Consider the following 17,189-nt stretch of genomic DNA (forward strand, 5'->3'; position numbering starts at 1 on the left):
TATTATCGTTTGTTTGTTTATTTATCTTTCTGACGTTTATTAAAAAGAAACGCGGAAATCACGCACAGCTGAAGTATAATTTGTATAATTAAACCATCTAAATTCGTCTTAAGCATGTTTATTTACACTTTTTGAGCAGAATTGAACAACAGTCATTAAGTGATATTCGTAATGAAAACGATTAATCATATTTCAACTGTAACTGTAACAGTTGGATGTAGAACAAGTCCAGCATGATAAACATTTAAGAGTTAATAAAATGCGATTTGATCTGTTAAATTTGATTTCTGTTTTGAAATAATTAATTCTGCAGTAAATTAACTAGATTGCCCATGGTAAGCATTGTCAAAAAATTTACAAAGGTTACTGTATTGAAAAGGTTTAAATATACGTATTTTTGAAACATTATATATCGACGTTAAACAAGAAACTCCATTTATTTCATTTTTGCAAATTTAAAAAGAAAAAGAAGAAAAATTATTGTTTCGCTAACAGCTATGAATGTTTCGATTTTTTTTTCAAACAAATATTTTTGATATTTCTCATCTAAAAATCAAAACAATTATTTGAAAAATCAAAACATTTCTTTAAAATTCCTATTCTCTAATCTTCAGATGCATTAATTGTTTTCCAATACGCTGCTTTTACCTGCATTAAATCTTTTGCATGGAATGTGCCTATTTCCAATTTTCGAAAATACGGGATATTAGTTCTACTTTCTTCCCTTTTTTTAAAGACTATATATTTCGCACTTGTTTCGGACATAAGTTATTATATTTATAATTCAAATTATCTATAGCAATAACAATCCACGATCAGAATTATCGGTCACATGGGATATATAAATATAAATGGGAATTCCGTCCAGCCATTAGAAATGGAATTACTGTTAACAATTATAATACATAAATACTTATAAGAAATGTAATAATCAATCAAAACAATCCAAAAATTTATAGAATAAAAACGTCGGGAAAATAATAACAAAAATAAAATAATTTTATTCATTTATTTTTTATTTATTTTATGGAAAATAAAGGAAAAAAGGTAAATATATATAACAATCCAATAAAAAAAACAGTCAACAAGAACCAGACCAGTCATTTAAATGGAAATGATCTTCCAAGATATTCTATGCTTTGTTCTTTCTATTAATTTTATCCAACTTGTTTTGAACCTTATCCAAAACATTCAAGTTATTTTGAAAATATTTGACTTATCACATCAAAATTCCTTGCGTTTCCAGTTTGTGTTACAAAGCCGAAATTTGAAGATATATGATAAATTTTACTGTAAGTAATTAAATATAAATGAAAAAAAATCATAACATGTTTATAGCAATATAAAAATAATTAGAAAAATTTAACTTCAAGCGGCTTGATCTTTAGCATTAATATCCTATTTATCATTATCGTATCTGTCACTTTCCATGAGACCAATAGTGGAGTTCATGTAACAGTTTCATTGTCAATTTCATTAATTGTGTACTATACACTATCTGATGAATCAGTGTATTTTACTTAGTTCATAAACGTAGAGTTCCCTATATCTATAGCCTTTTGCATATGCATCTCGGTTGAAAAATCACTGCTTCTGTTTATCCTACATTGACATTAAGTTCGTTTCGTGATTTCAGAATCATGCAATAAGAATGAGTATTTGTCTATTTTAAGGACTCCAGCTAAAAATTTCCCCCAAAAAATGCAAACCATCGCCATACATTTCAACATCTTATAAGAATAATGAAGCTTGGCAATCTTGGCCTCATCAGAAAATCGTCTAGAAAGCTCGGGAGTGCAACCATCTTGGGGAAAGGCTGAATATCTTATGCAAAATGGAACTTGGCAATCTTGGCGTAATCAGAAAATCGTCTAGAAAGCTCGGGAGTGCAACCATCTTGAGGAAAGGCTGAATATCTTATGCAAAATGGAACTTGGCAATCTTGGCGTAATCAGAAAATCGTCTAGAAAGCTCGGGAGTGCAACCATCTTGGGGAAAGGCTGACATCTTATGCAAAATGGAACTTGGCAATCTTGGCGTAATCTGAAAATAAACATGTAAATTCATTATTTTGGCGATCGTGAACTGATTCAAAAATCGTCTAAATCTTTGAAATATTTTGGCATTTTATACATAAAGGAGAATGGCAATTGAAATCTTGGCATCTATGTATAATGGTTAATTTGGAAAGCTTCAATTAAATACATAATCGTGATGATCTTGGAATAATCTGAAAATTGCCATATAAACCCTGGACGAATAAACAAGTACCCAAGAAAGCATTATGCTATCCATTCAGGAAATGTTTGAGAATGAAGACTGGTTTTTGCAGCAGGACGGAACACCTTCGTAATGCTATCGGGATTTAAGAGACTATTTTGTTCGAAATTTGTCAAACAAATGGTTGGAAAAAAGAAATAACATTGGAGCCTGCACACTCCTTCTGAGTCTTTCATCAATAGCAGAATCATTTCTGAAAATACCATGTCACATCAATAGCTTGTTTGCCACAAACATAATTTACATCAAGCTGGCATAAATGATGTATCTTTATTAGGATCTATTTATGCAAGACTGGATTGTATTCTCTCTCATATAAAACTCAAAAACCCTATTTTTTAAATTTAATTTAATCCCTGTGTAGGTTGTTTAAATAACGCAAAAAGTCTGGAGGTCTCATGGCCGTCCAATGTTGATGGGTCTCTAGGCAGTTGGTTGGCTAGTTTGCCTATTTGATAATCCGGTCCTGAGTTTGTATTAGGTTCTTCAGTTTATGAAATTGAGCCTCCGATATCAATTAAAAATTATTACATCACAATTGGTACTTTTCAATATTTTCATTAAACCAATCTAAACAATTATATTGTTACGAATCTGTGATGCGGCTTCCCAGCATAGTTGGTTCCATAGGAGGTCCCAGAGCTTGGCGACAAACTTGGCGACCATTTGGCGACTTTGGCGCCAAAATAGATTATACCCGAAACATTGAGAATTTTCCCGATCCGTCCATTAGGAACCGAGATACGCCTCGAACGTTCCTGATTGGTTGAGAGGCTTCTAGCCCCGCCTCCTGAGACCTATAAAAGGAAGCAGCCGCAGCTGCCGGGCAGTCGTGAACCAGCGGAGTCGAAGAGTAGTCGTGAACCAGATCGAGGAGAGTAGTCGGGATCGACGATGAAGAGAGTAGTCGGAAGCGACGGTGAAGAACGTCTTCCAAGAATAAGCGGAGCAGCGACGGAGTCAAGCTAGTACTGAACTAAGCTGTGCGCTACTGTCTGCAGTAGAGTTTTGTTGTATGCTGCACGTCTCGGCTGAAGATAATCGTCTTCTGTGCTGTATATAGTTGTCGTCTTTGTGCTGTCCTGTGTGTCTTCGTGTAAATAAACGTCGTTGTTTTATTTTCTACTGCCGCCTGCTGATTGAGCGTTCTGCACACCATATAACTCCCACTATCCAAACGAACCCCGGAAATTTCGTAACAATATAATTTATTTTTTCACGTATATCAAAGAAGAATGACCTTTTTAAATGAATCTGAAGAGCAAAGAATCACAGTTAGTTTATAAGACAAACGCAAATGCGCATCCAGCGTCTGACTGTATCTAGGTTTACAATGTGTTATGACATGATGTACTTTTTTCTCGGGCAAAGTGAGCAATAAATTCCGAAACTGAATTGGCGAGCAATGGATTTAGTTGATCAATAAGTAAGAAAAAATCCAAGACAAATCCTCCAATCCATCATAAAAGATCTCGAACTAAGTTAAAGAAGGATAAGTTTAAAAAATATATACATGAATATAATATAAATAAAAAGCAACCGCTGACGTAAACTATCGAAAGTTTTTTAAAGTAGTTTTTCTACTATCCCTTATTATTAATAACATTCTTTAGATTGAATTCTATAACCGTGGTGCCGAAGTGAATGATAAATTAATGTAATAATGTCTGGGTATGTTTTTTAAAACAATTTAACCTTATTGAATGTTTAAATGGCAACATGTCAATATTTTGATAAAATGAAAAAATGTTTACAGAATTTAAATGTTGATAAAAATGTGCCGATTGCTTTTCTCCAGTTTGTTTTTGATTAAATTGATTATTTTTCTTATAACCCAATCTTCTGGTGATTACATTTACTACAAAATATTTTTTTACACTTGCATTCATGATAAAACTTCCTTTATTTAGTTTTTTTTTTTTTATTTTTTTTTACTGAGAACTTGTTTATAAATAACAGTGTAAACAAAAATGAAAACAAATTTTTGTAATTTATACATTGCTTTCGCTGTTGGAAGCGCAAATTCTCTTTCATGCAGACATTAATAACAAAAGAAGTTAAGAAAAATAATTAAGTGACAAAAATTATTGTATAAAAGCATTTAAGTTCAAGCTGGATATGTAAATTGCTTTTGACACATACTACAGGGCACTGAGCATTAATTTAATATATAATTCGACATATGTCATTTCTTTATTCTGTTTAAAAATTGCGCAATGCATTAAAAAAAAATTCCAGTTTGAGTAGTCTTTTCTCTTTCTAGAAATTTTCTCGCATATTCTCGAATAAATGTCTGTTTCCCCTTTCTCCATATAAAAATGTGGACCTAGGGTAAGGTCCCGAATACCTTGAATGGCTTTGGTGAATGATAGTTTAAAAATATATATTATGGCATAAATCTTCAGCATTTTTATTAAATCTTTAGTGAGAATATTATCTTGGACTCTATTTTGTCACCTGATTGACACTAAATTTTGACACGAAACTATTGTTGTAGTCACAAGATGACATATCGAATGTCATTGATTTAAGTCATTTGGTTTATGAGTTATTGTGTTTACATGTATTTAAAAGTACAGACCGTCAGCCTTTAGACGGATGCATTTGATTTAAAATTTGATAAGTATCTATATTTCAAATGCAAAAATTGAGTACAAATTTTATTTACCTAGCTCTTTGGGTTTTGTTGCTATCGAGTTCACTTGTACACGAAATGCAAAACAGAGACAGACTTACTGCGAGAGGATTTTGTTCAATATTTTAAAGAAATCCACAAATTGGATCGTAACTCCATATATATCAAATTGTAGCCATCTAGTTCAAAGCATTATTGAGTTATATTGTTCAGACGGACAGGCATAACACCAAAAATGTGCTTTCCGGTCTCAAGAAGATCTGAAACACGGAGATTATGTAAAAATTGGAGTTCGAATTTTTTGATGACTTTCTACTTCATATATGAGAAAGTAAAAAACATAGTGCAGAACAGTTGGCATGGATCACGTGAGCATGAATTTGTCTTGAGTGAAATGGACGAGAATAATTTACATACTTAATGAAACTCAACATTTTTGTTTTCTCGTGTATGCAGTATTGCAATCGTCAACGAATCCGAGATTTTGATGAATCAGACCTCTCTGATTTCAAAAAACACATTTTTTTGAGAATGTCCCTCCGTCCGCCTGTCTTTCTGCGACAAGTTTAGTTTTATTAATGTCCCGTTATAAACAAACACTAGGGCTAGTTTGGGACGGACCTCGAAATTTTGAACCGTGGTCAAATGACGAGGACGACACCTGAGCTGGCACCTCCTCCTCTCCACACCACACAACACCATACCATACCAGCGGGAGGACGTTTGGTCAGACGGATTTAACGTGGCAACAGACCCCCCCCTCACCCCCTTACACGACGATTCTTCGGTGGAATCGGGTCTTGAACATGAAACCCTACGGTTCACAAGCCGAGATCTTACCACCAGGCCACTGCTGCCTGTCTTTCTGCGACAAAGATAACTCAAACGCTTACTGCTAAACGAATGAATATACAGCATTTACACCAAATTTTGTATACAGTATTTATTTACAAAATTTCTATCAATTTTTGTGTAAAATCTGTCTATCCGGCTGTTCGAATATAAATTAACGCGATAACTATAAAATAAAGAAAGCAAGAGGGATAAAATTCGGTACACATATTTAACATCTACATCCTAGACATCTCTCAAATTTTGAGTCAAATCTAACGAGGCGTTGATCACCTGTTGGTCTGTACTTTCAGAAACATATAAAAGCGATAACTAAAAACTGCAAGAATTTAAAAATATCAAATTTGGTATGTTTTTTTACTACAAGTGTAAGACCCCCGGGGGGCCACCTCGAAATGAGGATGAGATACTTCCGGCATGGTGGTTGGATCTCGCCACCCTGGAGGGTACACAAATAAATGGGGGATCTGACTCCTCCCATCGATGACGGGACGCACTTCCTTCGGGGAGGGTTGTACCGTGACCGGTGATGGCCCTTAGGACTCAACCACAGTTCCCCCCAGTGTTGCTGTTGCGGCGGTCCGGTCATTCAGCCTTAGGGTTTAAATCCGTGTGCCTTCGTGGCGGGTCGGAGAGTCAGTTGGTTGACTTACTACAAGTGTAATTCTGTGTCACATTTTTGTTTCAATCGGTTGGGAAAAACGTATCTAAACACAAATTTTCTTATTATATTAACCGCATGCCACTTTATTAAATAGATAACATTTGACCTCACATTTTTTTAATTAAAATTATAGAATTTTTAATAAAATTTGGTAGCTGAATTCGTTAAATCTTTCACTGTATGTCTATCTGTCTTATGCCTTCTTGTTATCTAACGACGAAGCAAAATTAAAATAATAATTTCAAAAGAAAAAAAAACTTTGTGTTTCAAGCAAATATTAATATAAGAAAACCAAGTTAAATTAAATGTTTAGGTCGACAAGCTAGTGGAAGACAAAGACATGAAATGATAAGGAAAACGTTCAAAAACTAATTATTAAATTCTGAAAGAAAAGAGACTTGTCATTAAACATCAACTGCAATTTTTTTTAAATGTTTGGGCGGATAAGTTATATATATGCACAAACAGTTGTGTTACAATATAATTATATTCACAGTATGTTTTGTTTTGAAAATCAGAATATTTTCAAAAAAAAAAAAAAAGAGTACCGTTATAATCAACAAAATCATTTCAATAAAAAACAAAAGATTGAGTAAGTAACAGATACTATAATTGCTATATTATATATTTATTTACGATGTTCCATTATAAGATAAAAACCAAACCAAAAAAATATAATGCTTCGAATATAACAATTCTGTTCGGTTCAACTTACAGACGAATTTCAAATTTGTTTGCTTGTTGTGAAGAAACAAAGAATAGAATACGCATTTCCTGCTACATAACAATATTGGCTGATATTGTGAAGAGTGAAACTGAACGCTTAAGCGCACCAAACATATTTATGGCGTCGAATTGTACACGAAAAATTCCAAAAATCCCCAAATGAAGATAGTGACAGCTAACAGGTTAAAGCAAACAAAAATGTTTGTCATTGAAAAAGAAAAATACCTATTCACAAATTACACAATTTCTTTTAATTATTTCAAATTTCGGAACATTTTGGAAAGGGTCAAAATTTAATAAAATTTAATCTAAAAGTGCTTTTGTGAATGTTGATACGTGTATCTGAGTCCCAAATTCTGAAAGACTGTGAAACGCTGTAATAACATTGTTCATTCCTTTTTTTTTTTTTTTCCGTAAAACACCCTTATGTATTCAAATCACTTCTCCCAACAATGAGTCTGGCTCCCTTTAGCAAACAATCGACCACAAATTAAAATTCATTCCCAGGCCGCCTAATCTCACAGAGGTGCCGTTTCACGTGCCTCCTCCCCTTTCGATAATTATTCACTTTTTCGGAAAAAAGACAATGAACGACGGAAACGGGCGCGCGTTCCACATTTCTCGAATGCGGAGAAGATCATCTGTGACACTAAAACACTGAGCTCGGATTTCTGCAGTAGATCTTAAGGGAGGAGGAGGGGGTCGAGCCACTTTCTCCCATTCTCCATTGTAAGCCGCTGACCCCCGACCCTCACCTTACGTGCGACCGGTGAGGAAACCTCCTCCGTGTTTGCGAGGATTTATCTTCATTTTCTCCGCCACAATGGACCATGAAAACGTAATAAGTTCAGGCTGTTTATATTGGGGTTTGAGGCGTAGGATAAAATATGGGAAGTGGGATACTTCTTTTCCGTAGTAAAATTTCATAATTTTTTTAGGGTTCTATTTATGATCAATGTTGTCATAATGATGAGAGAAATTGTAAATATGATCTAGTAATAAGTTAGTTTTATCAGCTTAAGTTCGGTTAGATTAACGTCCTGTTTTAAAGCAGCACTGTGGCTATTTTGGGACTGAAATCGTAATGTTGAATCGCGGTCAAATGACGAGGACGACATCTGAGCTGGCATCCACATCTCCAAACTTTCTCACCATAAGAGCGGGAGGACGTTTGGCCCCTACGGATATAACGTGCATCAGACCCGCTTACAAGACGATTCTTTGTGTAATCGGGTGTCTAGCCTGAGACTGTACCGGTTCCGAAGCTGAGACCTTACTACCAAGCCACCACGGCCCTTTATTAGTTTAAAGCAGTTTCTGGCGATGGTGTGGCTACAACGGATGTGGCTATAGCGGACACTCCGAAACTCATTGTAGTTAGAGCGGACTCATTTTTTCCCCATCTTAGAACAGATAAAGGGTGCAGATAAATAAGTAAATAAATACTTTTAAAAATTACAAATATAATTTAAAACAGTATTTTAAGTGGCAAATCTCTTTCACGTGGGAAAACCTTTTTTTTTTTTTTTTTTTTTTACTGAAGTTTTCCGTTTTTGCACTCGATTATCGAATTACAAGGATAAATGAAATCAAATTTCATTATTTATATTATATTATAGTGCGAATGCATTTTTAACAGTATAATGAAGGGTATGAACGAATTTCAGGGATTTTGTGGCATACAGAGCGGGCATAGGCAAACAGAGAATTGTCTAAAGGTTGTTGGATTCAGTCGTCATTTATATATTTCAGAAATGTTTGAGAATAGTTATCCAGAAGCGTAAAAAGATTATAAAATTTCCAAGAAGGTGATAAATTACATTAAAATTTGAGATATAAAACGTAGATCAAACTATCATGGATAAAATTCAAATCACCGACAAGATGAACAGCCAGTTGATTGAATTGAATCACATTGAGTAACAGCGTGGCTTCTTTATGTATCAATGCAATACATTAAATTACTATAGGTATATAACGCAGGGTTAATTAAAATATCATTATTTTACTTTTTGCCTACTTTATTTAATCTGGTTTCAATAATGTCTCATCTCTAAGTTACGGGAGTATTTATTTTTAAGATTGACTTCACTATTTCGAACCATGGTTAAAAGACCAGGGTTGTATCTGAAACAGTACGAATTCTTCCGTATCCCTCAACCAACTTACATAAATGATTAAGGAGTGGACTATATAAAGCTTACGATGGCAAATATAACATACACCAAATCCACGGTGTAGTCAGTTATGGATGCAATCCTTTACTTTAAGAGTATTCACTCTTTTCTGCCATATTTACCAATCGCTTGTTATTAGCTATAAATTTCCTAATAACACAGAATGTAATGCAATAAGATAGTAATGTACATTTCACGACACTGCCATCACTGCAGCTGCGCAATATCGACTGGACAAGTGTGATCGACCGTTGTCTAAATCATTATTAAGCCACTTTTTTGAGCCAGCAACTTCATAAGAGACGTCCTTCCCCTTTTCCATCGCTAAGGATACGGCATGTTCAAAACTGTTTCGTCCCTTAATCATCACTTTCTGAATGCAATAAAATAGAAGGTAGTTATGTCTTTGGTGTAGTTAAAGGCGATAGAAATCAAAAATTCAAAAATTAATTTGATACTTAATGATCAAGATTTCACTTCCTTTTAGGTACTCATTTGTTGTATCTCACATCACATGAAGATAATTCTACTCTTCTACCCTATTATATACTTGTCATTAGCTAGGAATTTCTATCTCTATGTAAATTTTCTCCAAATGCACTGGGTGGTAAATAGAACTGAGCAGTATATTTTTAGTGTTATTAGAGGCGATGCAGATTAGTTTCAAAAGGGATTTGAAATATTGATTGTTTTATGGTATAGCATTTTTAACAAGGTGTAAAGTAGCAGAAAAGCGTCTATTTATGCAGTACCAAAAATCTATTGAATTTCTTCTTAAGGTTTCAGATCAATGAATTGCAAATAAAAGCATCGCTAGACTACATATTCATTATATTGCTCTTTAAATATGAGCTAATTTTTTACAGAGCATAAATTTAAAAATATATACATATTATTAGATTTTTGCATTTTATGTGTACTACTCATATTAGAAAATATTCAAATTATACTTATCAAATCTTGTACTATTTTCTCATTTTCAAATTTAAATAAAATTTTTCGACTGATAATATTCTAAAAGGGTCCTAGAAATATAAAAAAAATATGTGTAATCAAAGGGGAAAGATATTTTTAACGATTAGTTCATGATCCTATCTGCTAATAATAGACAAATAAAAAAAATAAATGGAGTAAAAATAGATAAGATGTTTTTCTCAAATTAGTGAAGTCTTCCATGAAGGTTAAACATCATTCTATCAAGATGAAAACAAGTAAGACACTTGGAAACGTACTTGACCGACAATTGCTGTGAGAAAACTAATGCTCACAAACAATAGTTTGAGCAAGAATTATTTGAAAATTTGTCTAGTTGTTCGAAATTTCGATTAGTTATTTTTGCAATGTAAGTCACGATGGCCAAGCTAGATAGACTCTGCAATGTTTGAGATCTATATCGTTTGCTTTCTTAATGCACGTATCTAAAGAGATCAAGTATTAATAAAAATGGGAGCAAATTTTTGCCAAACAAAATTTCCTGTTCAAAGAGAATTTATTCAGAAATGGTTGGTAATGTTAATAAAATTTCGACATTGCTAATTTCTTATCATCGTTATTAATAATCACACCTATTTTCCATTTAGAGTTTATATGAGTCTAGAAGATTCTAGATAAATGTGTTTGGGCCACAATTATTGCTACTTCAATACTCAGAAGCAGTGGGAAATATTTTAAATAAAAAAAGAAAGAAAAGGAAAAGAATAGAATATTTTGTTTGAAGCTTTGTAGCATGAAATTGCTTCAGGCTTGATTTGTCTGCCTTGCCTTCGTCTGGTTTGATTGAATCATTCATTGAATTCCATACATATAGTACTTTTTTTATATTATTCAATTTACAAAATAGTAATTATCTTCTTAAATTCTTCTATAGAAATCGCTACTCTAGTAGGAAAATAAATTTCATGATAATGACAGTGATCAATATAATTGTTATAAAAATAAGTTTGCATGAGGGGATTTTGAATTTATTTTTCTCTCCTTTGCCTAAAATACTTAATCCCATCTGGAGAGACCTTAAATATCGGGATGAGAAGCTGCCGTATAAGGTATAAGTAAGCAGGTTCTCACTCCCATGATGAGTATAATTAATGGGTTGTTACCTCTACGCCAATGGAAAAATTCCAGGTACAATTACGGAAAAATAAATGCAGAATTTTTTCGGATATCGTGTTATGAAAACGATTTCAATTATTAGAATCCCTAAAAGTAATCTTCTTTATATTATATAATAATGAAATTGATAGTTTTGAAATTGTGCATATTTAGATATGGTAATAAAATACTAAGGATGTTAAACACAGTAAAAGATGAACATCTGATTACTATTTTGGATTACTCTAATCAAAAGATTTGTTGTTGTTTTTTTAAAAAAAGCTCTAAAATGAGTTTTAATAAGAACCAAATTAAAAAGTTCAGCTTTACTTGCAGTGCATTACTAATTTAAATTATATTGTTCCCGGAAGTTGTTATAATATTGATATTATACTAAAAAGTTACGATATATTTACTTATTTGCAATAAATTACGAAATGAAATCCAGTTTAAAATCAAAACAGACGATTTTAAGTGATTTCGGACTCGATTACCTCACTATTTTTTTTTTTTTCTAATAGAATATCAATATTCGTAAAGGTAATGGCTTGTTTAAGGACAATACTGAGTGTTTAGTTTTCAATTGTAATTGATTCAGAAAAAAAAAATTATAGGGTCAGCTGAAATAAATATTTTTCTTTTCTGTATTTATCAATGTGAGTGTTCTATGGTAATGAGAAAAACAATTTTAAGTACGAATGATTCATAACTGTTTGGTTATTTAAGATCTGCAATCAAATTTAGCCAAAAATACACTAAAAAGTTTTAAAATGCATGATCAATCAACCAGTTTTCGGTAGGAACAAATTCAGAACCTTGAGATAGAACAGCAGTTTAACTACATCACTGAAAAATCAATTAGTTTGCAATCTTTATTGCTATAATAATCAGTGAAAACTTTTTTTTTATTTGAAAATTATCTCATTTTCTATTTTATGCTCTGTGTTATCATCCATTTAGTATTTGTCTATTTCTGATTAAATTCTTTTTATTCTTATGAAAATAAATTTTATTTAAATTTCTCCTAGAAATGGTTAATTTATTTTTATAAAATTTTAATGTTATACCACAGTGCATATACTTATGCTCATACTTTGTTATGTACATACTTTGTAGCACATAACCTCTACAGAAGAGAGTTTTGAAGAAAATTTGCATTTTGTGACAAAATTTCATGCCACACTTCAAAATTATTTGTATTTGGATCTACCCTTTTTTTTTATTTTGAATAATTTAATTAATCAATTATAATGAAATGAGTCATGAATTAAATCTTTTTGAAATATTAACATTATTTAAATGCCTTTTTTTAGATTTTAGAAATTTTAATAGACAATTAAGGTTATTAAATTTATTAATTTAAATTAAAATATTAAATTAAAGTTAATTCTTCTGAATATTCTTAGCACAAATTTATATACTGCAACGTTTCAAAAAGTTCTAAATTTTTTAAAAAATACTTTCCAATTATAAATAAATTGCCATTTCCCACACAGCATGTGCAAAGCATCATTTTACTTATTAGGCTGATTCGAATTTTCCAATTTTAGACCATCCTTAGTCTGAAAAAATATGTCATTTTTCGGAATACATAACACGAAAATTGATTATAGTACCGAAACTGTAGATATAGATGAAATTTTGAATGAAATCTATCTGCTTGTCCATGTATGAGCATGATATCTCAGTTGTATTATATTTTGAAGCAAATTCATTAGAGAGCTCACTGACTATCTGTCTGTCTATCTGTTTATTCGTGAATTTGTGAAAACTAGAATTGAAAATGTGATAAATGAAATTTATTGAGTTCTTGTTACCAAAATTCTGGTTCTGCATGACATTTTGTTTCCTGATTGTAGAAATGAATTGCTTACTCGATTGTTTTGACTACACTACGAGGCATATAATACGCAATATTGTGTAAATGTACTAAAAAAATTTTTTTTTAAAAAATCCAAGGTAAAAAAAAAAAAAAAACATCCTCTCCGCCTTAATTTTAAATTTTTGATTCTTTTTTTTTAATGACTTAATTTTTTTCCTCCATTTGGCGTTACTCTTCAGCAAACTTTTTCTAGCTCTTCGTGATTTTGGCTACTTTATGTGCTTTCAGTATATGAACTAAATTTTGTATCCCTCTGTACATTTTTCTAGTTTCAGCGACATCTGTACAAGAGAGCTCAGTAAAGCATTCCCGATTTGTTAGAAATTTTGAACGATTACATTAAAACACGAAATTTTAAGTTTACAATTTCCCATTTTTGATTATAGTTTTTGTCTACTGTGAAGTGACTTTACATATGATGACGTTAATTAAATAGGAGGTATTTAAGCACCTCTTGTGTAAAATGAACCGGCTGGATCGTAAACCGAATTAATATATTCTAGCTGCCTTCGGTGACCGGTTGGTACGCCGCTATGAATGGTTACTAAAATTTTTAATTAGAAATTTTATGTAACTTGGTCTTAAGGTTTCTTCAGTAAAATATTTTTAAGTTTTAAATTTTGATAGATATATAATTTATACTATTTTAGTAACTTTACACCATTCTGTTCATTTTACTATGCAATTCTTTTATTTTCTATTAACTTCCCCAATATTTGTAAAAAAAAAAAAAAAAAGATACACTTTGCTATTTCTTGTCTTTAACAGTGCAATCTAATTCTTACTAAAAGTAATGTAAAATTTGCCATTTTATTTTCGAGTTAATAATATTTTGAATACAAATTTACTCATACTATTCAAATAAATATATGACTTGATTTCGTGAAATCTGTCTTGAAAATGATGATTTGTGTTAAGGATAGGATTGTAAATTAGAATGTAAAACAAAAGCGAAAAATATCTGAAAATTTAATGGTGATCCTATCAACAACTTTGGTGTTCTTCTAGAATTCTTACCTTTTCGCATTATCATTCAATATTCTTTCAGAATTCTTGCGATTGGCGTTAGAAAATATGCTTAAAATATTTTTTTAATTGATTAAATAAAGAAAAAATATTGTAAACATCGAAAAGATAATTTTTTTTAATTTTTAAATGATATAAAAATTATTTTTGTTCTGTAATATTTTAGAATGTTATCGCTGAAGAACGTCACATTTTCTTAATTTTTAATTCTAATGAAAATGTTTACACTTATGCACACATTGATCTTTATTATATGTAAAGGTAAAGATCTCGTAATATGCAGTTCTAACTTCAGAAGTAAAAAAAAAAAAAATTCTTATACTGAACATTTTTTATTGGTTGCATTGCTTGCAATCTACATAAAATTGAAAATTTTTTAACTTTTCAAATGTTTTCTTGTAATTTGCCTATATAATTGTAAATGAAATAATTTTTCACTAAGATACGGTTTTAATGATTATAATCCTCACTTTATTTAAGACGTTACTTATCAAATTCTTTTACTTAAGAATCTTTTTTGCTAAAAATTAATTGTCAGAAACCATAAATAATGACATGCATAGCACATCATTATAGCGCTAGAGGTTAGCAATATGCCTTCCGCTCTCGAGACATTTCGACAAGTAAAAGATTTGAAAATTCTTGCCGAAATTATATTACTAATTACAAAGCTTCAGCGAATGATTCTGTTATTTGTAGACTAGAACTTTTGCTGTAAAATATAGACAGGGCATCAAACTAAATGGAATGCAATTTACTGGAAAAATTGTAATTAAAGATTAATAAGCAACAATAAATCAACATTATATCAATATTGTTCATTCATTTAATAATTTCAAGTTTGTTTTTAAAAGAAAAATTAGTTCACGGTTAACGAAAGCTGGTATTTTTACAAAAATAAACAATGTATTTGCATAGAAGCGTCCCTTTATCAGTTAAAATATGAACCATATTTTAAGACAAATGATCATACTCTAATGTTTCGTATTAAAAATTAGAAACTCTTTTAATTTTTTTCTTCTTCACAATTGATTTAAGGCAAAAGACTAAATAAAATATTTTATAAACAATCTTTCTTTATTTTAGACCATCATTATCTTGCCGCTTGTTGGTCCGTCATAGTCTTTAATTTTTCAGTTTCCTTTCTTTACCAGAACATCAACCAAGTTGTAAGACAAGTTATATTTATACGTTATTATATGAATTAAACTGGATGTAGTATTTCGCTACATAGTTGCTACATTGCCAAACAATGTATAGAAATCAACAAATCGATCAATTTTGGAACTTTCATCTATAATGAAAAAGGAACTTATTATTATCCTTTCTTGAAAATAAACAAACCAAAAAAAATTCCTAAATTATCTTTTAAAAGGATAACTGGTAAAAGCAGTTATAGATTTTCTTTCTTCTTAATATTAGAAGCTATTCAGAAAATTATCTATAACAAAATCATTCGATATGTCTAAACAATATCCCATTTCTGTCGGGAATCGCAAGATCTATTTAAGAAATGAATTTGAAAAAATTCCCAGAAGAAAACTATGACCGCAGATTATTTTCATGTATATATATTTAAAAGTAAAAAAATTAAATTTTTGCATGATTTAAAAACAAATTCATGGAATTAATATTAATGATTAACATTGGGTATATTTTTTTCGATTAACTTTTGCTCCTTTCAGTTTAGGCAAGCATTATCTTAGAACGCATATGTTTCAGGATGAAAAAATGTTCGAATTTTTTATATTTTTTCGAATAGAATTTTGAGTAGAACGAAGAAAAGTCACATGACTCTTGAAACTGCAAAATTTTTATTTCATCAATTAGTTCTTGCGAAGTTTGAAAGAAAAGTCACGTGACAATAAAACTATTTTGGGAATTGCCAGAATTATCTCCTTTTTATTTTCTTTTGTCTAAACTTGTTCATTATTTATAAAAATAACATTTTGTATTCGATTTAACGCTCAGTTCTCTCTTATGTGATATAATTTTGAAATTTCGAACTTTTATATATTTTTGATGACAATATTATGTTTTGATGATAATAGTATGTTTGATGATAATATTTCCATAGCTTAGTTGTCGGGTTAAAATCCTTAATTTTTAAGTTACCCGAACAGATGAAAAAAAAAAAAAAAATCGGTAAACTTTTGCGGGGGGGGGGGACTTCTCTTGGTAAGCTGGAAGGCAAAGATAGATTCCTTTACATTTAAGTTACTATCTGGCAACATATATTATTAAATTGTCTGACAACATAAAGCAGACAAAATTAGGGCTTGAAAATCCCATACCAGCCTTTAACTTCTAAAATATTACATTTATCAAAAAAAAAATTTAAAAAACAAAAGTTGTTCGTCTTAATGAGGCGCTAATTTGGCTGATTGGATTTATTTTTCTGTCTCCAATATTAAGAAAGTTAAAGCGAAATGAAAATTTTAACCCCCATCATTTTCACCTCTTTGAGCTGGATAGGCCATTTACGAACTCGTCCGAGATTACATTTCTAACAACATATTCCAAGCAGATTAAAATCCAAACACAATTACTCTAGTTATGCTGTTCACAAGATAACATGAGCAAAGTGTTATACGGCTATTATATAAATATATAAGCTTTTGAACGAAGGATGGTTTGGGGACCATGATCAGTAAAAAACTGACGAAATTTTTCCTAAGTCTTGTCATGAAAACCATTGCAATTGTAGTCTCCCTATAGGAATCTAGGTAGTAGTACTGTATATCAACTGAATGTTTTTACAATTGCTTCTACATATACGTAGAACAAAATATGCCATGTAACTAGGGCAGAATCTATTCAAATTTACTTTTTGTTTACAAAGACATGCAAAACATTTAT

The sequence above is a fragment of the Argiope bruennichi genome, chromosome 3 (assembly GCF_947563725.1).
Source record: "Argiope bruennichi chromosome 3, qqArgBrue1.1, whole genome shotgun sequence".
In the NCBI taxonomy this organism is placed as follows: Eukaryota; Metazoa; Arthropoda; class Arachnida; order Araneae; family Araneidae; genus Argiope; species Argiope bruennichi.